Here is a 26,753-nt window from a genome sequence, read left to right on the forward strand (position 1 = left end):
TGTGTGTGTGTGTGCCATGTAAGGTGCCCGTGAAAGCCAGAAGAGGGTGTCAGAGTTATAGGTGGAGCTGGAGTTACCGGTGTTGGTGAGCCACCTGAGTGCCTGAAGCCACAAGCAGGTCCTCTGGAAGAGCAGCCAGAGCTCTTACCTGCTGAGCCGTTCCTCCGGTTGCTGGCACAAAGGTCTTCGCCATCCTCGTTTCCTCCTGTCACCTTTAAGCAAATGACTAGGTGGAAACGATGGTGCAACGATGAAGGATGCTCAGTGGGCGGGAGGAGGGGCTTGTTTCAGCTTGCAGGTACTTCAGCATGTCGCTCCTTGCTAAAATCCTGAATCAGGCCTGAATCACTCATGGCTTCTGACTCACTTAACTCCATCTGGGCGAAGTCCTAGAAAAGGGTACGTTCTCGAGCAGATGCCCTGTTCATCTTTTTTTTTTTTTTTTTTTTGAGACATGGTCTCACTATGTAGCCCAAGCTGGCCTCAAACTCAAAATCCTCCTGCCTCAGCCTTCCGAGTGTGTGGATCACAGGCATGTGTCCTACACCTGACTTGTCCAGTTTACTCCTGCTTTTCTTTTCTCCTTTCTTCCTTCCTTCCCTTCCCTCCCCACCTCTTTCCCTCCCTCTTTCTTTCCTTATGTGAATACAGGTATACACAGGTTCCACAGCACAAATATGGAGGCAGAAGAGTCACTTCCCATCTCCGTCTTGATGAGGTTGGATTTCTCTTGTTTTTCTGTTGAGCTGTGTTTTCCAGACTAGCTGGTTCATGAGCCTCTGGGCAATTCTTTCTTCACCTCCTATCTCCCTGCTGGGCTTATGGTCCTGCACCACAGCATCCAGTTTTTACCTGGGTCAACAGGCTGATGTGGCTTGCACTTTAATCTGGTGAGCCATCCCTCCAGACTAATGATCTGTTTTTCTGTTGGTTTTGACATGGTCTCTACATAGTCCAGGCTGGCCTGGAACTCAGTATGTTGATCAGGCTTGCCTCTAACAGATTCACCCACCTCTGCCTCCCTAGTACTGAGATTAAAGGAATTTGCCACCACTCAAAAATACTTTGTGTTTGAGATGTGGGAATTCAATATATTGCTCAAGCTGGCTGCAAACTCCTGGGCTCAATTGATCACCCTATCTTAGCCCCCCAAGTGCTGAAACTAGAGACACGTGCCAATGTAACCAACTTATTGTTTAGTACTTTCGCTCTATGTTAGCCTTTTCCAGGTAGCTTGGTGCAGGATGCAGATAGCTTCTGTCATAATTGAGGTGATATGAGGCCCAGAGTTTAAGAACCATTCCATCGTTTTTCTATCTAAGACTTCCTTCAAATCAGCCATTAGGTTTTGCTCAATAGCTCTTGGGTGCATCTATGTCCTACCACCCAGGCTGCTGCCACCTCAGCATAGGTCCAGACGGCTACCCCACTGCTCAGCCAACCCTCCCACCCCAGCTTCCCTACACTGTTCTTGCTTTCCTGCAATCCATTTTTTACACCCAGCCTGAGTATTTTTATAAATGCCAATCATAGCATGCTTAAAGTCTTCCCACCACCTTTTGATGTTCTCAGAAGAGAGTTCAAAATCCTTGACATGGGATGAAAGGGCTAATGTGGCTGCATCCAGACTTCTCTAGCTTCTAGAAACTTCCTTGGGTGTTTGGGTCAGGTGGGGATCTCCTTCAGCTCCTCAAGCCCTTCCTTCCATCATGTGACCATCACTGGTGCTGGATTCTCTGTTGGGAATGGCCGTCTTCCTTTCCGTAGATAACGTAGAGTCACCATAAACAACACTGCTTCCAGAAAGCCACAGCCACTCAAGGGAACAGAACCAACAGATTGTTACCATGTTTCTTTACAGCACTCTGCACACATGCTATGATGGGACCATTTGCTTGTTTAAGGGGCTGTCGCTTCCACCAGAATATTAATAAGTAGACAATAGAGTGCCTCTCCGTTTTGTTCACTACAGTATTCCCAGTGTCTCCTCTCTTGCTGGCACTTACCAGCGACACTAAATGTATACTGATTGAACAAGTGGCAGGTGGGTCAACAAAGCATCATGTCACCGGTCAGTGTTTTTCAACGCCAAGGATGGAACCCAGGGCCTCAGCTATGCTAGCAAAGTGCTCAGCTCCTCAGCCACACCTCAGCCCTTATTGATCAGCTTTGTGCATACTTCTTTTTTTGTTTGTTTTGTTTTTGATTTTTTTGAGATAGAGTTTTTCTGTATAAGAGTCCTAGCTGTCCTGGAACTCGCTCTGTAGACCAGGCTGGCCTCAAACTCACAGAGATCCACCTGCCTCTGCCTCCCAAGTGCTGGGATTAAAGGTGTGGGCCACCACAGCCTGACTTGTGTATACTTCTTAAAGAGATGTGTGGTATTGTATTCCCCCAAATATTGTGCATGCTAATAAACTTATCTGGGGTCAGAGACAGAACAGCCACGATATTAAACATAAAGGATAGGCAGTGGTAGCACACGCCTTTAATCCTAGCATTCCAGAGGCAGAAATCCATGTGTTCAAGGATACAGACAGGCATGGTGACTCATCACACCTTTAATCCCAGAAAGCAAGCCTTGTTTAACAGCACCAGCGTAACATCTAAAGGAACTTCCTTTTGCCTAATCAGCCAGAATGCTTTTCACTCTGTCCTAAAGCCTCTTTCTCTCCCTCTAAACATCCTCCAACTCTGCCATACTTCAGACCATTCTGGCCCCTCCCTCCCTCCCCCCCTTCTCCACTTTCTTTCTTTTTGTGAGATAAAGTCTCAGGTAGGCCAGGCTGGCCTTGCACTCACTGTGTCGCTGAAGGATGATCTTGAACGTCTCCTTCTCCTGCCCCTACCTCCAAAGTGCTAGCATCACTGGTCTGCACCAGCATGTCGGGCTTATGGGGTGCTTGGGACAAAATCCAGGCTTCGTTTATGCTAGGCAAGTACTCTACCAACCGAGCTACACCCACAGCCCGCTTCCTTCTTCTGAAACACACCCTCCTCTTGCGTCGTGTGCACACTTGTCCCAGCACTTGGAAATGCTGGCAGGAGGATCAGGAAGGAGTTCATGTCATCTTAGGCGTAGTAAGTTGGAGGCCAGCCTAGGCTACAGTATGAACCCCCCCAAAACCCAATAACGTGCAGGGTGTGGTGCTTGCCAATAATCCCCGTACCTGGGAGGCAGAAGCAGGCAGATCTCTGTAAGTTCAAAGCTAGCCTGGTCTGCACAGCAAATTTTAGGACATCTAGAGCTATGCTACCCTGTCTCAAAACAAACAAACAAAAACAAACAAATAAGCAAAACCCAACAACAAAAAACCAAAACCAACAATGCAAGCCTGATTACCTGAGTTCAGTTCCCAAAGGGGAAGAGGAGAAAGGACTCTTAAGTTGTATTTTGACTTCTAAACACATAACATGGTTCCCACACACCTCCGAAAATAATAAAAAAAATTTTAAAAATCATCACCACAGTCAAGGCATGGTGGTGCACACCTTTAATCCCAGGACTCAGGAGGCAAAGGCAGGTGGATCTCTGGGAATTTGAGGCCAGCCTGGTCTACAAAGTGAGTTCCAGGCCAGACAAAGGTACATAGAGAGACTGTCTTTAAAAAACAGACAAACAACAAAACAAAAACAAAAATCATCACCATATCAAAAATATCAGTGACGTTCTCCCCTTTGGAAACAACTCCCCAAACGCCTCATCTATCTGCTAGCACCTGCCTCCAGCAGATGGGAGGAGGGAAAGGAACCGCATATTTATGCAGTATTAATATTCTCTTCTGCCAAAGGTATAACCCATGTGGAAAGCAAGGTGATACAATTATCCACAGGCAATTGTGAGAAAACAGAGGGACAGAGCCTACCAGATCTGAAAGGGTGATAAGGAGCCAATCAGGAAGCAAGGAGGCCAGGAAGGGCATTGCACTAGCCAGGACTCAAGATGGGAGTAGCATTTGAGATTAGAAAGTGAGGGATGGTTTTTTACTTTTTTTTTTTTTTTTTGGTTTTTTTCGAGACAGGGTTTCTCTGTGTAGCTTTGTGCCTTTCCTGGAACTCACTCTGTAGACTGGGCTGGCCTCAAACTCACAGAGATCCGCCTACCTCTGCCTCCGGAGTGCTGGGATTAAAGGTGTGCGCCACCACCACCCGGCTCAGTTTTTTACTTTTTAAAATTATTTTGGAGGCATGTGGGAACCATGTTATGTGTTTAGAAGTCATATGACAAGAGTCCGTTCTCTTCCTCCACTGTGGGCTGTGAGAACACAGGGGTGGCTCCTTCTAAGAATGCTGAGGGGAAAAAAGAGACAGATGAAAAATCTCCACTGGAAGGCCTTGGGCCTCTTCCCAGGGATATCCTAGGGAGACTAGAGATGCTTCAGAAAAATGGAGGATTGTACAGTTAGTTGCTTGAAATGGCTAGATTAAAAAGACATGGCCAAAAGACCCTCAGAGCCTTGGAAAAGCTATCCAAGGTGCTTTAGAGTATGTTGTTGGCATGTTCGGGTTTGAGCCATTACTCTTTCAGCAAGTTTTTATGGGTGCCAGGGGCAAAGGGAGGGGTTCACGGCCCTTTAAAGTGGCAGGCAACCAGTTCAAGTTCCCTGAAGTGATGTTCAGAAAGTCTAAATGGTGCCCAGGCATGTGTGGTCCAGAGGGACCAAGGAAGGGTGTGGTGGTTCACACTTTTAATCCCAGCCCTTGGAAGGCAGAGGCAGGTGGATCCCTGTGAGTTTGAGGCCAGCCCAGTCTACATAGTGAGTTCCAGGCCAACTAGGGCTACATAGAGACCCTGTCTCAAAAAAAAAAAATAAATAAATAAAAAATAAAAATGAAGTAGGGCAGTGTAATTGGCTAGTCTTAAGTTAACTTGACACAAGCTAGAGTCATCAGAGAGAAAAAAGACTCAGTTGAGAAACTGCCTCCATAAGATCAGGCTGTAGGCAAGCCTATAGGACACTTTCTTAATTAGTGATTGATTCAGGAGCGCTCAGTCCATTGTGGGTGATGCCTCCCTGGGCTGATGGTTCTGGGTTCTATAAGAAAGCAGGCTGGGCTGGAGAGATGGCTCAGAGGTTAAGAGCACTGACTGCTCTTCCAGAGGTCCTGAGTTCAATTCCCAGAACCCACATGGTGGCTTATAACCATCTATAGTGGGATTTGATGTCCCCTTCTGGTGTACATGCAGATAGAGCACTCATATACATACAAAAGTAAATAAGTCTTAAAAAATAAACCAAAAAAAGTAGGTTGAGCAAGCCAGTTACCCCTCCAAGGCTTCTGCAACAGCTCCTGCCTCCAGGCCACTGCCCTGCTTGAATTCTTGTCCTGACTTCCTTTGATGACAAACTGTGATGTGTAAGTGTAAGCTGAATAAACCTTTTCTTCTTAAGTTTCTTTGGTCAGGGTGTTTTATCCCAGTAATAGTAACTCAAGTTAAGATAAACTGGTATCAGAAGTGGGGTACTGCTGTGACAGACCTGACCATGTTCTTTGGGGAGGACCGTGGGAGGACTGTGGGACTGGGGGCTGGAAAAGCCATTGGTTGTTGGGAGCTGAGCGGACTGGTCTCTAGAGTTTGGAAGGAATGCTGAGAGCAGTGCAGATGGTGGAGGCCTGGCCTGGGAGGCTTCGGAGGAAGCAAAGATCCTACCAGGCCTTTTGTGTGAAGAATCTGTGATTCCGGTCAGCTGGAGCTGAAGGATCAGCTGTGATTACCAAGAGACCAGAACCACTCAAGTTAAACCTTTGTGTTGTATGATATTTTGTTTGTGTTCTGACAAATAAAACTTGCCTGGAGCTCAGAGGGCGCAGCTAGTCATTAGTTAACCATAGAGGCCAGGCAGTGGTGGCACACACCTTTAATCCCAGCACTCGGGAGGTGGAGACAGATCTCAGCTCCCCATTTGGTCTGAGGGTTTGTAGAGGTAACAAGTCTCTAGTTGTGGGCGCCATGGGCCCTGGCCCCCCGACTGTGAGTGGCTGCAGCCTTGCTTGCTGACCTCTTCCAGGTGTCCTCCCTATTCAGATTCCCTGCCGGTGTCCTTCTCACCTTAGGATCATCGGAGAGCTTATCGGAGGTTCTTTGTTCCTACATCCTGCTTGTGGTGTAAACAACTTAGGTGCATCCTGTATTTGGTGTAAACAACTTAGATGCAAGAATGCAGAACATTGGGTCTGGAATGTAGACCATTGGTAGCAAACTTCTGCCCTCAGAGGATCCTCCATTTGTGTTGTAAGCCTGTATTTAAGGTTTCTTCCCTCTTTCAATAAACGGCATTCGACATCCAATCGTACGGATGACCCGCTGTCTCTTGTCTCTATTTTTTAATCCGCAGCCCTTCGCTCGGACATGGTGAACAGGTATCGGTAATGCGGGCGTTACCGCTACAGATGGAGGTTCCTACCGAGATCTGAGTAAGAAGGACCAGCTGACGGACACTCTTGGAAGGCCGGCCGGCATTTTACAGGTGAGAGTGGATTGAAATGGGTGCAGCTAGCTCACAGTCACTCCTCGAGGAACAATTAATTGGACTGTTGAGGCGGCAAGGCACTATCATTAAGAGCAAGACGGCTAAAGATTTTGTTCAAATCCTCCAGAATGCTAGTCCTTGGTTTCTGGTCTCCAGAGGATTTAATATACCAGATTGGGAACAGGTCAAGGTTGACTTACAGAAATATTTGCATAAAGAAGGACCTGATTCCGTATCCTTAGCTACTTTTTCTTTGTGGCGCTTGGTTAAGGATGCATTGCTTAGTGATGATATTGAAGTCCAAGAACACTTAAATGAAGCTAAAGCTGTGTTGGAGGAGTCTCAGATAGAGGAGGCTCTCAGAACCCTTCAAACTTCTGATGTTTCTGATTCGGCAGAGTCGTCTTCCGATTCTGCAGAGTCATCTTCAGAGGGTGATGATGTAGAAGTCAGATCAGAAAAGGATGCTAGATGCCTAAGAGGGAAATCACAGATTTCTCGCAAGGATAGACCTCCAACCCATAATCCTGACTTTTGCAACACGGAGGTCCTTCCTTCCGCACCCATGGAGGGATTGACGGGGGGAGTTGCTTACCTGGTTATAGAGACTCAAAATGCTCAAGGGCAGAGACAAAGGGAGCACAATCCTCTAGATTTTAAAAGCATCAAACAGCTCAAGGAAGCTGTGATGTCATATGGGCCCCATGCTCCTTTTACCACCGCTATACTTGAATCTTTTTCTGCCTTAAATTGCACCCCTAGCGATTGGATGCAGCTGTGTCGCGCTGCTCTCTCTGGGGGGGATTATTTAATTTGGAGGAGTGAGTTTCAAGAACATTGTCAAACTACAGCTAATAGAAATGCTGCTGCAGGCTTCCCGGCTCGTAATCTTGAGATGCTCACGGGTACAGGGCAGTATGCCACTTTACAAGCACAGATTTTGTATGATCCTGCAGTTTATGCACAGATTAGTGTGGCCGCTACCAGAGCGTGGAAAGGGCTACCTAATAAAGCTGCTGGTGAACAACTATCTAAAGTCATTCAAGGGCCGTCAGAACCATTTGCAGAATTTGTAGATCGCCTGCTTCAACTAGCAGGGAGAGTGTTTGGGGATGTTGATCAAGCCATGCCCATAGTAAAGCAACTGGCCTTTGAAAATGCCAATAAATATTGCAAGGAGGCCATTAGGCCTCATAAAAATAAGAGCTTAAATGATTATCTTAAACTATGTAGAGATATAGATGGGCATCACATCATGGGACAGGTAATGGCCTCAGCCATGAGGGGGATTAATTCTGGAGGAAACTGCCCAAAAACCTGTTTTGGATGCGGCCAGCAAGGTCATGTTAAGAAAAATTGTCCTGGAGCCCAAGCAACGGCAAAGACACCGGGACTTTGCCCGCGATGTAAAAAGGGGCATCACTGGAGTAATGAGTGCCGATCTAAGGTTGATGCTCAGGGAAATATGTTACCGCCGTTGGGAAACGGGCAGCGGGGTCCGCTCTGGACCCCCCGAAGCCAGGTGTACGGAGCCCTGGATACACCTGTCCCATCCCCAGTTTCCCACCATCCCATCCAGTTCGTTCCTCGAAGGAACCCCTTTTTGTCCAAGACCTTATCAGAGGCACCCCTGGAAGCGCAGGATTGGACCTCTGCTCCTCCACCAGAACAGTATTAACACCTCAGATGGGTCCCCAGGCTCTCGGTACTGGAGTTATGGGTCCACTACCTGCAGGGTCTTTAGGACTGATTCTGGGCAGGAGTAGCGCTCTTATGCAAGGTATTAGAGTAATTCCAGGAGTGATAGATGAAGACTCTGAAGGGGAAATTAGAATCATGGTTGAGGCTGGTAAAGGGGTGACAATTATTCCCCAGGGTGCTCGCATAGCACAACTGCTTTTGATGCCCCACTTTCATACTAATAATCCTTTTCTTAAACCACACAGAGGTGAGGGTGGATTTGGCTCTACGGGCCCTCTAACATGCTGGGTTTCCACCTTAGAACAAAGACCCATGCTAAATTTAAAAGTTAATGATCACAGTTTTCGGGGTCTTTTAGATACTGGCGCTGACACTTCAGTTATTTCTTTAAAACATTGGCCCAAAGCTTGGCCCCTTAAAGATTCTACCTCTCACCTACAAGGTATCGGCACAGCTCAGACGCCATTACAGAGCAAGCTACTTTTAAATTGGAAGGATGAGGAAGGTCATGCAGGAACTTTTCAACCATTTGTGCTACCTGACATTCCAGTGAGCTTGTGGGGATGGGATGTGTTAGATGGCATGGGAGCGGTGCTTACTACACAGCCTGTACAACAGATGCTGAAGAGTCAGGGCTACTGCCCGGGCAAAGGCTTAGGGAAAATGTTGCAAGGAGACCCGCTCCCTGCGGCAGACAAAAACTGTGTCACTAGGGGTCCTGGCGATACTAGAGGATTAGGGTCTTTTCCATAGGGGTCACTGCACAGCAGCCTTCAACAATACAACCGATAAAAATCACTTGGAAGAGTGATGACCCTGTATGGGTGGAGCAGTGGCCCCTTGCTAAGGAAAAATTGGAGGCTGCGTATGCATTGGTTAAGGAGCAGTTAGATGCTGGACATATCATTCCTTCCACTTCACCTTGGAACTCACCTATATTTGTTATTAAAAAGAAATCAGGAAAATGGAGGCTGTTACAGGATCTTAGAGCTGTAAATAAAACCATGCTTCTCATGGGAGCAACACAGCCTGGCTTGCCTGCCCCTGTGGCAATTCCTAAGCATTGGCATTTAATTGTGGTTGACTTGAGGGATTGTTTCTTCACCATTCCTTTGCATCTCAAGGACAGTCCTCGCTTTGCTTTCAGTGTTCCTTCAGAAAATCTTAAGGAACCTTATCAGAGATATCAGTGGGTGGTATTGCCTCAAGGAATGGCCAGTAGCCCTACTATATGTCAAATTTATGTGTCTTTGGCCCTAGCTCCAGTTCGAAAAGCTTTTCCAGGTGTTTATATAATTCACTATATGGATGATATATTAATGGCTGCTAAAGATAAAAAACTTGTTTTTGATGCCTTTTCTTATTTACAAGAGGTTCTTAGCTTGGCTAATTTACAGATAGCCCCAGAAAAGGTACAGGTATCTTTTCCCTATCATTATTTAGGTCATGAATTGTTACGTACGGGCATACGCCCACAAAAGATTACTCTGCGCATGGATCAGCTACGCACACTTAATGATTTCCAAACCTTTCTGGGAGATATTCAATGGCTTCGGCCCACTTTAAAAATTCCAACAGGTCAGCTTCGCCCCTTGTATGATGTCTTAAAGGGCGACCCTGACCCTTCATCTCCCCGTAAATTAACAGCTGAAGGACGTGTAGCCCTACAACGTGTGCAAGAGGCCCTGGAACAGGCTCACGTACAGTATATAGATCTTAATTCTCCCTTATTGTATTTGATATTTTGTTTTACTCATTCACCTACTGGAGTGTTTTGGCAAACAGGTCCTATTTTATGGATACATTCCCCAGCTTCTCCAGCAAAAATCATCACTCCTTATCCACAGGCTGTCGCTCAGATTATATTTAAGGGAATCAAGATCAGTGTTCAAACTTTTGGTAAGGAGCCAGATATTGTGGTGACCCCATACACCCAGTCTCAAGTAGCATGGTTGCAAGCTAATGACAATGATTGGGCCATATTGACATGCTCCATGCAGGGTCAGTTTGATACTCACTACCCCTCCAATGATGTGTGTCAATTTTTTAAATTGCGTCCTGTTATATTTCCCAAGATAGTACAAATGACTCCTATTCCTCAGGCCCGTGTGGTATTTACTGATGGCACTTCACGTGGTTTTGCTGTGGTGGTTTCTGGTAACATAGTAAAGAGAATAAAAGTCCAGGGCACTTCTGCCCAGGTGGCAGAGGTACAGGCGCTGTTGCTTGCTTTACAGATGTTTTCTGATGAGAGTGTAAATATTTATACCGATAGTCAATATGTGGCACATGCCATTATGCCTTTGGAAACAACAGCCTACATACCATCCATTTCTTCCATTCATGAATACTTATTGCAAGTGCAAGGACTTATATGGTCTCACTCACATAACCTTTATGTGGGCCATATTAGAGCTCATACTCAATTGCCTGGACCTCTAAGTGAAGGTAATCAGAGGGCTGACGCCATTACTCGTATGGCTGTCACATTAGTCTGTTCTGCCTTTGATAAGGCTACTCAGTTACATCAGCATTATCATCTTAATGCTGGATCTCTCCGTTATCATACAGGCATAACCCGGGAACAAGCCATCCAGATAGTTAAATCATGCCCTATTTGTGTGGAATTTTTACCTGTTCCTCATTTGGGAGTTAATCCTCGAGGACTTTTACCTAATCATGTGTGGCAGATGGACGTCACGCACGTGCCTTCCTTTGGAAAATTACAATATGTCCATGTGTCTATTGATACATATTCTTCTCTAATTTTTGCTTCTGTCCATTCAGGGGAAAAGGTTAAGGATGTAAAGAATCATTATCTTCATGCTTTTGCTTACATGGGAGTGCCAAAATGCATAAAGACTGATAATGATCCTGCCTACAGTAGTACGGGATTTTCAAAATTCTGCCAAGATTTTTCTATTGTTAATAAGACTGGTATTCCTTATAATCCTCAAGGGAAGGCTATAGTAGAACGCTGCCATCATACCTTAAAAACTTATATTGCTAAAGTAAAAAGGGGGGAGTTAGGGGCTCATCTCTCCTCTCCACATTCTATTCTTTCCCTTGTTTTATATATTTTAAATTTTTTATCGGTGGATTCTGCTGGAGTATCTACTGCAGATAAGCACTGGAGGGCTCCTGTTGCAAATCATCCTCTGGTGCAATGGAAAGATCTTTTTACTGGCACTTGGAGGGGACCCGATCCGGTGTTGGTGTGGGCCCGGGGATCTGTTTGTGTCTTTCCGCAGGACAATGAAATTCCTCTGTGGGTTCCTGAACGCTGTGTGCGCCCTGTGGCTGCTGCTGAATCCCAACATGGCAGAGACCTATTGGGCCTTCGTAAAAAACTCTCCCCTTCTGATGCCAATGGGGATTGAGAGCCCAATACGGCCAGCTTTGGCAAACATTATTGTAAGCCTAGGAACTGTAGCCATGTGGTTGGATTCTTCAGAAGGTAATGTATGGTAACTTTTTTAAAAAATGTTGAGAATGTATCACACCTTGGAGATTAAGGATAACTCTGAAGGTCAATAAACTTCATTTGCTAACAGTAGCATGCCAGCTAAGCCTTTTTCGCATTTTGCAACCCCCCTCAAGCTGGTGTAGTACCTACTTTTCAGGAATGGCTCTGTGCAACATTTATTTGCCTCCTGAAATTCATCTAGCCTTTCTGAAGATACCTCAAAATTTGTGAGCCTGAATGTAGCTATTACTGAGGCCATTAGTTCTGGTCCTTGTTTGCTGTTTTTGTTTTCTGTTTTCTTTATGTTTCTCAGTTGTTCTCTTGCAGACCTGCCAGCCTAAGTAGTGCTGGGATCAAGAAAAATGGGCCTTGGTGGTTCGTGTTCCTGGAGCCGTGTCCATGCCAGTGGACCGTGGCAGCTAGACACAGATGATGCTCACACGCTCCAGAAGAGACTCTGACATCGCTGTTGCCGTTGTTGCTGTTATAGCAGTGGTGGCCACTGCTGCTATTGTTTCTAGGATTGCTATTTCAGAATTGGTTACTACAGCTAGCACAATGGAGACCCTGGCAGCAAAAGTAGCTACCACAGTTAGTTAATCTTTCTTCTTATTGGGCATGATAAATTTAATTCCACTTTTATACATTATAATTGGCTTTGTAAGTTGTAAATTATTTAAAACTCAAGTTCCATTTGCTCGGGATACCACCTTACAGGACTCCTATTTGCGGTAAGGCTCGTTTAAATAGGGAATGGTCAATTGCCTGTAGCCTTCTGGCTATGGGTGGGTTAGGACTTCTGTTGGTCTTTTCTGTGTCGCACAGATTGCAAGCCCAGTGCCACTTTGAGATCTTTGGCAGCAGTCACTCTACAGCTCACGTGGTTGAGTCTGTATGATAATGAGTATTCAGAGACGGGTAATGCTTGGGGGGCTGCCATCAACCTAAGACAGAGCACTTGTGTGGCCTGGGCAGGTGTCTCTATGACGGGTAAGGTAGTCTGCTGGTCCCACGCAACCTAAGTCAGAAGCTCATTTAATAAAAAGGGGGGACCTGTGGGCGCCATGGGCCCTGGCCCCCGACTGTGAGTGGCTGCAGCCTTGCTTGCTGACCTCTTCCAGGTATCCTCCCTATTCAGATTCCCTGCCGGTGTCCTTCTCACCTTAGGATCATTGGAGAGCTTACCAGGTTCTTTGTTCCTACATCCTGCTTGTGGTGTAAACAACTTAGGTGCATCCTGTATTTGGTGTAAACAACTTAGATGCAAGAATGCAGAACATTGGGTCTGGAATGTAGACCATTGGTAGCAAACTTCTGCCCTCAGGGGATCCTCCATTTGTGTTGTAAGCCTGTATTTAATGTTTCTTCCCTCTTTCAATAAACGGCATTCGACATCCAATCGTACGGATGACCCGCTGTCTCTTGTCTCTATTTTTTAATCCGCAGCCCTTCGCTCGGACATGGTGAACGGGTATCGGTAATGTGGGCGTTACCGCTACATCTAGTGGCTGCTGCTCTGCCTCTCTGATCTTTCAGTTTTTACCCCAGATCTGACTATGGGTTTTTATTTAAGAAGACTAGTTAGGATTGCGCTTCACCTTTGCTTTGCTGGGACAATGGACGATGATCAGCTGGGGTGGAAGAATCAGCTGTGGTTAAGAAGAGACCAGCATCACTGAGGTAAAATCTTCCGTGAAGTGTTCCCTCAAAGTCAGAACATAGAAGCTGTGTTCCAGAAGCAGCTGAGGTTGTACCTTATGCTGGCAGCTGAACTTGGCAGTGTTAAATGTTTTGAAGGCATGAAGGGGTCATGTAGAGAATTTGAGGCTTGGCACCATGAAGAGAACCTAGAAGAGGCTATTGGTGAAGGTGCAGCCTTGTTGCTACAGAAGACCCAGCATTTTGCCAGTACCATAGGATGACCACCAAGAACAGCAGCAGCCTTGGGATGGAGCTAGTTGAAGCCTAGAAGACAAGTTGTGTATGTCACAGAGTGTTAAGCCAGGGAAGTGATGCAAGCCCTGGCTATCCTGGAACTCCATCTGTAGACCAGATAAGATTTGAACTCAGAGATCCACCTGCCTCTGCCTCCCGAGTGCTGGGATTAAAGGCGTGTGCCACCACTGCCCAGCTGAGATAGGCTATTTTAGTACATTTGAATTTGTGAGGACTATGAAACTTTTGAAGTTATTTATGTTTTATATTGTGATATTAATAACATATCTTGGGGATAAATGAGAAATAAAAGATTCTAATTGAAAAGCGATGTATTTGTGTGTCTCATTGACAAGGGGTCAGTTGTGGTGGCTAGTTTTATGTCAACTTGACACAAGCTAGAGTCATCAGAGAGGAGGGAGCCCCAGCTGAGAAAATGCCTCCATAAGACTGTAGGTAAGACTGCAGGACATTTTCTTAATATGTGATTGATGGGGGAGGACCCAGTCCATTGTGGATGGTGCCATCCCTGTGCTGGTGGTTCTGGGTTCTATAAGAAAGCAGGCTGAGGCCGGGCGGTGGTGGCGCACACCTTTAATCCCAGCACTCCGGAGGCACAGCCAGGCGGATCTCTGTGAGTTCAAGGCCAGCCTGGGCTACCAAGTGAGTTCCAGGAAAGGCGCAAAGCTACACAGAGAAACCCTGTCTCGAAAAACAAACAAACAAACCAAAAAAAAAAAAAAAAAAAAAAAAGCAGGCTGAGGCTGGGCAGTGGTGGCACACGCCTTTAAGCCCAGCACTCGGGAGGCAGAGGCAGGAGGCCTCTTGGTCTACAAAGTGAGTTCTAGGACAGCAGGGGCTACACAGAGAAAAAAGTTTAAAAACAAACAGACAAACAAGCAAGCAAGCAAGCAAACAAACAAACAAACAAAAAAGCATACTGAGCAAGCCAGTAAGCAGCACCCCTCCATGGTCTCTGCCTCAGCTCCTGCCTCCAGGTTCCTGCCCTGCTTGAGTTCTTGTTCTGACTTCCTTTGATGATGAATTATGACATGGAAGTGTAAGCTGAATAAACTCTTTCCTCCCCAAGTTTCTTTGTTCAGGTTATTTTATGACAGCAATAGCAGCCCTAAGAAAGGCAGGATAATTGTCCAACATTTCCCAAAGGCACCATGTTTTGTCGAATGAGGTGGAAAGACCTAAGACCCAAGCAATTAACCAATTCTGTTTAACAAACAGGGAGAGTGCTTGGGAAGGACCTGTTAGAGCGAGACTTCCAGACAAGCATGCATGTGCATATTGGCTGTTATTAGCAGGAAAGAAACTTAAAAGCTCAGAGAACCACTGGGCAAAGTTCTCCAGAATTTTTGAGAGTCCATGTGACAGTGAGGCCCGAAAATGCATGCATACCTCCATCATGTTATGAACATCTATGATTAAATGGAGAGATTTAGACTTTTCCATGTAATCTGTAATGATAATCTGCATATATTTATGTTGAAGAAAAGTGACATGATTCTCTGGGTATTTTAGGTAACAGCTGAACTTGCTTAAACAGAGTTAAATCAGTAAAAAGGCTTCTTGTCTAGCTGAGAAGAGGAATTTTAATTACATGATTAAATTCATTAACATAAGGAAGAGACTCTTTCTTCCCAGGGCCAGCTATGACCCTATTTGATTTCATAAACAGATTTTTTTTTTTTAAAGCAACTCTTCCAGACTTAGATCTCTGGGAAAATGGAAGTAAATACTGACACAGGCTGATTTTGTTTTCCCAAGACAGGATTCCCAGGCGATTTCTCTAATTATCTAGGGGAAAAATTTTTTTTTAAACTTGTTTTTCCCTTTAGATTTCAAATGAACCGAGGGTGAAATAACAGTATTGCTTTAGATTCTCCAGCTTTGGCTTGGATGCAATATTAGTCCGGAGGGACTTTTAAAAAAACAAGGAAGGAGAATTGAAGAAAACAGAGATAAGGCGATCTTGCAAGGGGCTTTTCTAAAAAAATAAATAAATAAAGGGCGGAAGGTATCGCCTGTCCACGGCTTTAGAACAATTTAGTGGGAAAACTAATGGGGAGGAAATTGTGTGATCGCTTCTAGTCAGATTCTCGAAGGCTGAAAACGCGGGAACATGGTGCCTAAGTTATCACACAATTCCGCCAGGCTCCCAGAGGGGCGGCTGAAGCTACAGCTTAGCGCACTACGCAGCTATAGGAACATCAGAAACTGCCGCCATCTCGAATTTCAACCAATCAGCGCTCGGAGCTTTAGCGGGTTGGCCTGCGTCTCTGTTGTCGCGGGAAGGAGGCAAGTCGCATCCGAGCTGCCCGCAACCGACATGGCCGCGGCCCCCGGAGGCGGGGACGCGAAGTGAGGAGGGGGCAGGGAGGGGAGAGGACGCGGGCGAGGAAGACCGGCCCGGGGGCCCCGGTAAGTACGAAAAGGCCCGCGGCCCGAAGTGGGGAGCAGGGGGCGTGGGGCCCGGCCTTCTGCGTCCTCCGAGTTCTTACCCAAGGCGAGGAGTGTCTGGGCTGTGCACCCAGCAAGTGCCATCAAAGGGGGCATCCCTCTGGGGGAGTCGAGGGACCGGCGCCTGCCTCCAAGTTCTGGCCGTCCGGCTCCTTCCCTCACGTCCTCCAGGGCCTTTTGTTTTGTTAGTCTCCCTCTCTGTCCTGGTTTGCCCCTTGCCTGCGGTCCCTCGTCAGAAATAAAGGTTGTGTCCAACAAAGAGTCCTTGGCCCGGGTCCGTCGTGGCTGGGCCCTGGGCCAGAGGGCTGCCAATCCTGATGCCACGAGTGTTTACGTGTAGGCCTCTGGGTGTCCCAGCCCAAATAAAGACGGTTGTCACCCGCTGCGCGCGCTGGGCTCGCCAGCGGCCCCGAGCTGACGGTGTCTAGATCGCCCTGCGGGGCGGGCGGGAGGGGGGGGGTGGAATTTGAGGGACTTTTAGTTCATTGCAAGGCTGCGATGTTGCAGTTGGCGTGAGCTTCCCGGCCTTTAGAGTCGTGGAAAGAGTCTTCGGAAGCAACCACAGCACCAAAGCATTTGCAGTTCTGTAAAGCAGTTTGCGTGTTATGCCCCCCGTTTTCTCTCCTGTGAAACCCCAAAGTCAAAAGCAGAGGTGAGATTCAGTATCTAAAAAGTCAAATAAGAAGGACTGATGGAATAACAATAATAATTAAAAAAAAGTTGGAGAGTCACTTTCCGAATCAGGCCACTGTACAACGTGAGTTTACGCTGGGGCAGGATGTAGCAGCGCAGATTGAATCCACTAACGCGCTGCAGTGTAATTTCACCTGCCTCCTCAGCTCTAACTTATGACAGGTTGTCTCTTGGCAGAATTACAAGCAGGGGAACCTAGATTCTAGGGAGTACTGCAGTGACCGGGGAGGTGAAGTACAAACCATCCCTTTGATAACCAGCCCCAGATAGTTTGAGAGTTAACTGTCCTGGAATGCCCACTCCTGGGGCGCCCCATTTGGTATCCAGACCTCATAGATGATTAGACCACAAAAGGCCGACCGGGCAGTGAGATGGAAAGAAAACAGAAAACGCTTGACATTTCTATTTTAAGTGACTACAGAGTGCCAGCTTGCAGGGAAGAGAGTGAGCCTTTTGCAAGGCCTACCTCCCGGAGAAACAAATGAGAAATAAAGGTCACAGTCTTTGGTTCCTCCCTGCTCCTTGCCCCGGAATTGGACTCCAGAATCAATTTCTATACAGAGAAGGAGGAGCTGTCAAATGAATATTGCCTACATCCAAGGTATTACTTAACCTGGGCTGTCAAGTGTGATCTGGAAAGACCCACAGGGCCTCTAAGGCCATTCCTGATTTTCAAGTGAAAAGGCTCCTGATCCCCTGGCACCATCCGGTAAACGTGGTTTTTTTGTCCTGTTGCTCTGGTGTCTGTGTTATTTCCACCATAGTGTCTTCTGTAGCTGAAAGGACAGGTTTCTTTAAAACTGTTTTAAACCCTAGTTTCCAAAGAGGCCTGGGTGAAGTAGCCGTTAGGCCACTGCTGAAACCGGAATGTTTTCCTTCCGAAAGAAAGACCCAGTGTGTGGTTTGGTGATCAGGGGTTTGTATAATAACCAGCTTTGCCTGCGGCTGCTGAGACTGTAGTAAACACGGCTGGTCACATGATGTGGCAGGGAGGGTAAGGGCAGGCTTTCAACCCAAACTGGATGGCCCCTAAACCTGGCAAATCTCACTGATTGCTTTGAGTTTTAGCATGATCGCGTGACCTCAGTCTTTATAATTTTAGGTTCCACTTGAAGACGCTTTTAATAGCAGCCTTCCTTTGCAGGGAGGTAAACAAAAAAAAAAAAAAAAACTACCAGGAAACATAGGAAAGATGTCATTGGAGAGAGGTGAGCTCCCAGAGCATAAACCTATCCCGAGCTGGCAGCAAACGCCAAAGAGAACACTGCTTTGGTAATGTTAGGCAGAGCCAGAAGTTTGCTGGTTTTTTTTTTTAATGGTGGTAAAATATATATTGCATGAAATTTAGCATTTTAGCAAATTCTGTAGCATTAAGTACATTTGTATTATTGTGTAAACATCACCACCACCTATCTCTAGAATTTTTTTTCTCTAAGTGAAACTACCATTAAATACTAACTCTCCATTCCCCAAAGTTCTACCCCTGGCATCGTCCATTGCACTTTCTGTCTCTGTGGTTTTTGAACATTCTAGAAACCTCATACAAGAGAAATCATATGGTGTTTGTCCTTTTGTGACAGCTCATTCCATTTAGTGTAATGTTTTAGAGGTTCGCACACCAGCATAACTTTGTCCTTACTAAAATTTTCATCTTGTATATCCATTGTACCTAATCCTGTGTCACATGAGGACACACTCACGAAGTGTGTGTTATAGATGGAGCATACCCTCCCCCACACCTGCCTTTCCGCTCATTTCTCCCTCTCCCATTTGTCTCCTTTCCTTTCTTGTTGTGCATGCGCCGGTGTGTGTGTGTGTGTGTGTGTGTGTGTGTGTGTGTGTGTGTGTGATTTTTGTATCCATATAAAATTTAGGAGCCAAAAATGAGAGAAAAAATACAAACAATATTTAAAGACTGGCTTAATTAATATATTGTCTCCAGTTATATCCATTTTCCTGCAAATGGTAAAACTTTGTTCTTCATGGCTGAAAAAACCCCATGTGTACATGGGGCATATTTTTATTTGGTTCTTTGGTTGACCAACAGTGCTGTGGTCAACAGGGATGTGCAAATGTCTGTGGTGTTGGCTTAGAGACACAGGAGCCATATATCAGGGTCATATGGTTGATCTAGTTTGACGTTTTTGGTTTTGTTTGTTTGTTTATTTTATTTTTTTTCAAGACAGGGGTTCTGTACATAGTCTTGGCTATCCTGGAATTCACTATGTAGACCAGGCTAACCTCTAACTTACAGAGATTTGCCTGGCTCTGCCTCCTGAGTGCTTGGATAAAAGATGTTGCTACCATGCGTGGCTATTTTGAGATTTTTTTTTTTTTTTTTTTTTTTTTTTTGGTTTTTCGAGACAGGGTTTCTTTGTGTAGCTTTGCGCCTTTCCTGGAACTCACTTGGTAGACCAGGCTGGCCTTGAACTCACAGAGATCGGCCTGGCTCTGCCTCCCGAGTGCTGGGATTAAAGGCGTGCGCCACCACCGCCCGGCTTATTTTGAGATTTTTGTTTGTTTGTAGACTCAGAGATCCACCTGCCTCTGCCCACGTGCTGGGGTTAAAGGCGTGCGCCATCATGCCCAGCATTATTTTGAGTTTTTTTTGACAGGCTTCCAAACTGAATTTCCATAGTGGCTAGAGTAGTTTTCATTCCCACCAGCAGTAGATGTCTTTTGTCCATGTCTTTGCCAACACTTGTTGTTACTTGTTTTTGTTTTTCTAGTTTTTCAAGACTGGGTTTCTCTATATAACAGCTCTGGCTGTTCTGGAACTTCCTTTGTAGACCAGGCTGGCCTTGAATTTATAGAGATCCGCCTGCCTCTGCCTCCGGAGTGGTGGGATTAAAGGCCCACGCCACCGCTGCTGGGCTGTTACTTGTTAACTGCCACTCTGATTTAGGTGAGATGGAGTCTCAATATAGTTTTGATTTGCATTTCTCTGACTGCTGGTGGGGTTGGACAGTTTTCCATGCTTATTGGCTATCTGCATTTCATCTTTTGAGAACCTGCTGTCCATTTGGAAAGCTCTTTTATCAATTGGGTTGTTTGATTTCCTGTTGGTTAGCTTTCTGAGTTCTTTGTATAGTCTAGCTATTAATCTTCTGTCAGCTGTATAGCTGAAAAAGAGTCTTCTATAGGTTGCCTCTTCATTAGCAATTGTCTTTGCTGCTTGAGGCTTTTGAATGTCATGAGGTCCCATGTGTGATTGTTGGCATTCTTTTTTATTTTTCATATTGGAATGTTCAGTTGCTCTGGCTGCCTTTGGTAAAGCCTGTCCTTCCTCTACTGAATTCTCTTTGTACTTTTCTTAAAAATCAATTGTCCAGAAATGTCTGGATCTATTTCTGGACTCTAAATACCAAGCCAATACCACATTGCTTTGAGTACTTCGGTGTTACAATCCTTGATGTCAGGTGGCATCTTTTAACTTTTTGTATACTTTTCCTGCCCACTTCCATTCTCCCTTCCTCCTCCTCTTCTTCCTCCATTCTCCTTCTCTTCCTTCTCTTCTTTTTCTGCTTTTTTGAGTCTCATTATCACTTGATAGATCAGGCTGGCCTGGAATTCACTATGTAGCCCAGGCTGGATTCAGACTTGGGACAATTCTGTTTCAGCTTTCCAAATGCTATGCATACCACTATATCAGGTTAAGCAATTCTAATTGCGCAGAAACATATTTCTCATATTACTTTTTGTTTGTTCTGGTTGTGTGTGTGTATGTGTGTGTGTGTGTAAAAGTCTCCATATGTAGTCTAGGCTGGGTTGCAGGCATGAGGCTACACACTGGCTCTAATCTTCATTTTATAGATCTTTCCCTCCCCTGGAGGTCCTAGGCCCACTGGGGGGCTTCCCACAGCAGGACTGCCTGTTACCTTGAATAGTATCATTCTTCTCTAGCTCTGTTTTCCTGGTGTGTGCTTTTGGTGTAGGATAAACAACTTTGCTTCTTTCTGTTTCTCATGGCAGTGTCTGCTTCTGGTTACTGCTCTCCGGAAGCCTGGTCTATTCTCCGCTTCCTTTTTTCCCCTTGTTGGCTAGGGTATCACTGCAGCCCAGACTGGCCTGAACCTTGCTGTGTAGAACAGGTTGTCTTTGCACTCTTGGAGACCCTCTTGCCTCAGGCTCCTTAGTGCTGGGATTCTAGAAGTAAGCCACCACACCTGGCTTCCCTGGTTCCTTCTCTGTGTTCTGTATTGTGAGGGCTGCTGAGACAAGTCAGCTGGTGAGGAGCTTTTCTGTCATGCCTGGTCACCTGAGTTCAATTCCTGGCCCCATGTGATGGAAGGATAGAATCAACCCCTGCAAGCTGTCCTCTGACCTCCACATATATGGCGTGCATTCAGTCATAACCAGGAATGATGGCACACGCCCTGAATCCCAGCACTTGGGAGGCAGAGGTAGGTGAATATCTGTGAGTTTCAGACCAGTTTGGTAGACAGAGTGAGTTCCAGGATGGCCAGGGTTGTGAACTTTGTCTCAAAAACAAAAATAGAAAACAGATAAATGAATGTATGTTGTGCAACTGATCAAAGTATTCCAGGCACGCTCTGGCATAGGCAGAGATCGGATAGCTTTCTTGCTGGGAAGAGGACATGTCTGTTAACATGACTGAATGTTAATGAACTTTGAGTAGCTGTGCTCACACGTTCACATATTGGAATTGCGTTTGACTAAGCCATTTATTGTAGTTTTCTGAGCCGGAGCTGAGGGCATATTATTCTTCCCAGTTAAACTGAGCCTATTGGATTTGGCTCGTCTTTGCAACCTGTTGAGATCTCCTTGGATCCTGTCTTTGGTATTTTCCCCAGGGTTATGCTATCTAAGAATTCGATTACCATACCACCTATTTCTTCACTCAAGCCATTGATAAAATTATTGACTAGAATGCAAAGGATGAAACCCGATAGCTTGCTGTTGAAAACTTTCATTCATTGTAGCATTAACACACCAATTGGTTACAGATATTTAACTAAAGATAGGCCCATCAAGTATTGCTTGGGTGTTGAGCAAGGCCACCGTGCAAGCCTAGCTAATGCAGATTATATGAGAAGGGTCTAGAAGGACAGACAACTCCCCAACTCACCCTCAGCTGGAGCCTCGGACCTCTACTTGGTTTTTTGGCTTTGGTTCTGAGCTTGGCAGCAGGAACATCCATCCTTCTTCCCATGGCCGTTATTGCAGCCATTTTTAAGCTACTTGTTGTGGCAAAGCAGGAGCATTATAATTTTCTTCTAACTCCTGCATGTCCTGTCTTCCCTTCTTCTCCCTCTCATCTTTTTTTTTTTTTTTTTTTTTTTTTTTTTAACTTTAAATACCTAAGTCTCCTGAGGAACTGTCAGTGACTCCTCAAGGCCTCTTTGGTCTGGCCTTTGGAGGCCTCTCCATGTTAGTTTCTGATTCCTTTCCTGTGTGGTGTGGATTTCTTCACCATCTTCTCTGCTGTCTTCCAAGGAGGCTTTGTGCCTTTCTTCTTGGTACCATCTGAGACCTGTAGCCCAGCCTTAGCCTCAACACAGTTCTCCTGAGAGACTTTCCTGGCCCTGTAGCCCCTCACCCCCACCCCACTCCCACCCCCTAAGCCCTCTGCAGCACCTGTTGGTTGGAATTCCTGTTTAGTACTTCAGAGCCAACCTAAATTGTGGTTGCTTTTAAAATTACATTTTAAAAATTTATTTACTTTTATTCTGTGTACGTTGGTGTTTTGTCTGCATGTACGTCTGTGTGAGGGTGTCAGATCCTGGAGTTACAGACAGTTGTGAGCTGCCATGTGGGTGCTGGGAATTGAACCCATTTCCTCTGGAAGAGCAGTCAGTGCTCCTAACCGCTGAGCCATCTCTCCAGCCCTAAAGTTGCATTTTTGTTGTTGCCTTTCTGCGTGTATGTATGTATGTATGCAGGCTCATGAGCAGGTCCTCGGACCCTTAGACTTGGCAGCAGGTGTCTTTATCAGCTGAGCCATCTCTCCAGCCCTTGGCAGTCTGTTTTTAGGATAGCCCCCAAACTGTTTATATTTTTAATTTCTCTGTGGTTAATCTCTTTTCCCGGGGAAGAGACAGTGAGTGTTATACTTTGTAAGCTGTCGTCTCTTACCCTCTTTTGTAAAGCGTATGCAGTTTAGTGTGTTGGCCAGGTTTCTGGTGCTGGAATAAAATCCCAAGGCAGTCACCGAAGAAGGCAAGGTTTATTCGTGGATGGAATCATATACCAGGTCCTCTTGTGTCTGGCTTGTGTCATGCAGCAACCGTTTTGAGACTCAGTGAGACGGTGGTGTGTATTATCACTCCGTTCTACACCTTATCACGGGGTAGTTCCACTGCATCAGGAGACTGAATTTGTTCACCCGTTCTCCTGCGAATGGACACTTGAACTGTCTCTGCTTTGGGGCTAATTTGAATAAAACTAAGGGTAACTTTTCTTTCTGCATATGTATGTGTGCGTGTGTGTATATGTGTATGCATGTTTCTAGTGTGTGAGAGCATGTGTATATTCATATTTGTGTGTGTGCCTGTGTGTGTGCGCGTGAGCGTGCGTGTGCGTGCGTGCGTGTGTGTGTGTGTGTGTGTGTGTGTGTGTGTGTGTGTGTGTGTGTGTATCCAGGGGTTGATTTTGAGTGTCTTCCTCAATTGCTTTCCACCTTATATATTGAAGAGAAGTGGAACTCCTCGTGGAACCGAAAGCATGATGTCTGGCTAGTCCAGCTAGCCAGCTTGCTCTGATGATTCACTTTCTCTGCCTTCCAAGTGCCGGGTTTACAGGTGGGTTGCTGTGCTGTGGGCATGTAAATGGGTACTGGGGACCAGGACTCCAGCACCCACACTTAACATGGGAAGTGCTTTGTCTTCCTGAGCCACTTCCCCAGCCATGCCTGCTTTATTGTTCTTGGGTTTTGTTTTGTAAAAGATTTGGGACTAGAGAGATGCCATAATGGTTAAGAGCAAGTGCTCTTCCAGAGAGCCTGAGTGTGGTTCCCGGCACCCACCCATGACTCCCAAACATCCTTAACTCCAGCCCAGGGAATCTGATGCCCTGTTCTGACCTCTAAGTGCTCTAGGCATGCACATAATGCATATACATGTGGAAAAAGCACGCATATACATAAAATAATCAGTATAATTTTGAAAGATTTATTTAATGTGCCTGAATGTGTGCGTGTTCACATATGCATAGAGGTGCCCATGGAGGGCAGAACAAGGAGTTTGTTCCCCAGAACTGGAGTTACAGGGGCTTGTGAGCTGCCCATTGCGGGGACCAAACCTGGCTTTTCTGCTAAAACAAGTGCGCCTGGCGGTGGTGGCGCACCCCTTTAATCTCAGCACTTGGGAGGCAGAGCTAGGCGGATCTCTGTGAGTTCGAGACCAGCCTGGTTTACAGAGCAAGTTCCAGGACAGGCACCAAAGCTACACAGAGAAACCTTATCTTAAAAAATCAAAACCAACCAAACAAACAAACAAAGAACAAGTGCTCTTTCTGCCAAGCCATCTCTCCCCTTTGAAACAAAAACCTTTTTTTATATTTTATTTATTTATGTACATGGGTGTTTTGTCTGTATATACATTTGTACACCAGAAGAAGGCATTGGATCCCATGGGACTGCAGTTATAGATGGCTGTGAGCCACTGTGTGGGTACTGGGAATTGAACTCAGGACCTCTGGAAGAACAGCCAGTGCTCTTAACCTCTGAGCCATCCCTCCAGCCCTGCAAAAAGTTATTTTATACTTTTTGTTTAAGATTTATTGATTTTTATATGTAGGAATGTTTTGCTTTCATGTATGTATGTACCCTTGAGGGTCAGGGAAGGGTGTTTGATCTGGAACTGGAGTTATGGATGGCTGTGAGTCACCATGTGGGCACTGGGAATTGAACCCGGGTCCTCTGCAAGAGCAACAAGGGCTTTAATCCACTGAGCATCTTTCTGGCCTCTACATTTCTGTGTGTGTGTGTGCGCGCGTGCGTGCGTGCGTGCATGCGTGTGTGTGGTGTGTGTGGTTGTATGTGCCATATCACGTGTGGAAGTCAGAGGACAGCCTGCAGAAGTTCATTCTCCCTTTTGTGTGTGGGTGCCAGGCACTGCACTCAGCTCATTAGGCTTGGCAGCGAGGGCCTTCCACCTATGAAGCCATCTGGCTGGCATGAGAAATATAATTTATATTTATTTATTTATTTTTTATTTATTTATTTTTTTTAATTTGGTTTTTCGAGACAGGGTTTCTCTGTGTAGCTTTGCACCTTTCCTGGAACTCACTTTGTAGACCAGGCTGGCCTTGAACTCACAGAGATCCGCCTGCCTCTGCCTCCTGAGTGCTGGGATTAAAGGCGTGTGCCACCACCGCCCGGCTATATTTATATTTTAACCTTACAACCTTGTACTTGTAGATTCTTTACCATTTTCTGGAGACTGTATTATTTAGCCTGTAAACAAAGGCAGTCTTCCTTTAAAAATAATTAAAAAAAAAAATCTAATTACATCATTTTCCCCCTTCCCATTCCTCCTTCCATCTCTTCCCATGCACCCTCCCCATTCTGTCTCAAACTCGTGCCCCCCCCCCTTTTTTTTTTTTTTGTTTATTTTGTTTGATCTTACTATGTAGCCCTGGGTGGCCTAGAACTCGCCATGTGGACCAGACTGTCCACAAACTCACAGAGACCATCTGACTCAGCCTCCCAAGTGCTGGGATTAAAGGCATGAGCAATCATACCTGGCAAGGACTCAGTTTTTTTAATTGTTGTTACACACACACACACACACACACACACACACACACACACACACACACACGAGTATATATCCCTAAGTATTTAAGTAAAACCTGCTCAGTCCATGTGATGTTACTTGTACATATATAGTTTCAGGGCTGTCCATTTGGTATGGATAACCAGTCAGTGTGCTCCTCCCCGGGAAGACTGTTTCTCCTGATCTCAGCTTTCCTTAGTTGCCTGTGGATCTAGGGTGGGGGCCCCCTGAGGTTCCCCCTTCCATGTTGGTACGTCTGTTGCTGGCATCCTTGTTCAGGTCTTGTTTAGACAGTCGTGTTGGTGGACTTCCTGGGTGCAGCTTCCTGACGTGTCCAGGAGATGAAGCTCACAGGAGACTTCCTGTTCGCTTGGCTCTTACAGTCTGTTCTGCTGTGGTCCCTGATTCTTAGGTGTGGGAACGGTGCTCTAGATGTCTCAGGGGCGCTTGTTCTCCACATTTTGATCCGTTGTGGTTCTGTAGTGATCTCTGTCTGTTGCAAGGAGACATTTCATTCAGTTTTTTACCTTCTGTTTCCTCTCCTTCCACTTGACTTTGTGTTCTTATTCTTTCTTGTTACATAATTTAATAAATTTACTTAGTAAGTTTGTGTGTGTGTGCGCGCGCGCGTGCGCGAGCATGCATGTGCATGCTCACACATGGCCACTGTGCACACATGGAGGGCAGACGACAACTTATAGAAGTTGGTTCTCTTCTTCCACCACGTGGTTCCAAGGCTCAAACTCAGTCTTGGCAGCTTGAGTCCTCATTCTTGACCTGGGTGGACTTGATTGTCATTTCTTGTTGTTAATGAAAATAACAGCTACTATTTATGGAGTACCAAATATTGTGCCAGGCCCAGTACGTGTACTATTTTACATAATTCTCATGGCACTGCTGTGCAATAGGTATTGCCACATCCATCCTAAGGACAGGGAGCAGAAGCTGAAAAGGATAAATCATTTAGTTTACCAAGATCATCCAGTATTTGATACATGTTAGAGATGAGATTTGAACCCACAGGTGGTCATTTAGCTTTGACGCTTATGCTTTTTCACAGTGGGCTGTAGGCAGAGCTGGCCCTTTAAGGATTCTGCTCCCGATTTCAGGTCAGATGTTAAGAGCAGTCCTCTCCCAGAATCCCATGTATGGAATGATGGGAATACAGAGACTCTCAGAAAAATGCCATGTTCCTGGCTGCCCTCTGCACTGCTGTGGTTCCAGCAGGCCACAGTCATTTCCCTCTGGTTGTGTTGGCAGAAGAAGTTAATAGGA

The 26,753-nt window shown here is 45.8% G+C and overlaps 1 protein-coding gene across 5 annotated transcripts in view; it reads left to right on the plus strand.

Annotated features, from left to right (window-relative positions):
* The first annotated feature begins 15,858 nt into the window (after positions 1 to 15,858).
* Positions 15,859 to 26,753, plus strand: part of Tmem94 (transmembrane protein 94) — a 35,447-nt gene continuing 24,552 nt past the window's right edge. For 4 of the 5 annotated variants that reach the window (XM_006993632.4, XM_076543729.1, XM_076543734.1 and 1 more), the window contains exon 1: positions 15,859 to 16,008. The gene's annotated coding sequence lies outside the window, so the exon portion shown is untranslated. Of the gene's footprint in view, positions 16,009 to 16,864; positions 17,342 to 26,753 lie in introns of those variants that run through there. The other variant, XM_042283107.2, reaches the window with a different exon arrangement.

Source organism: Peromyscus maniculatus, chromosome 8, assembly GCF_049852395.1.
Source record: "Peromyscus maniculatus bairdii isolate BWxNUB_F1_BW_parent chromosome 8, HU_Pman_BW_mat_3.1, whole genome shotgun sequence".
In the NCBI taxonomy this organism is placed as follows: domain Eukaryota; kingdom Metazoa; phylum Chordata; class Mammalia; order Rodentia; family Cricetidae; genus Peromyscus; species Peromyscus maniculatus.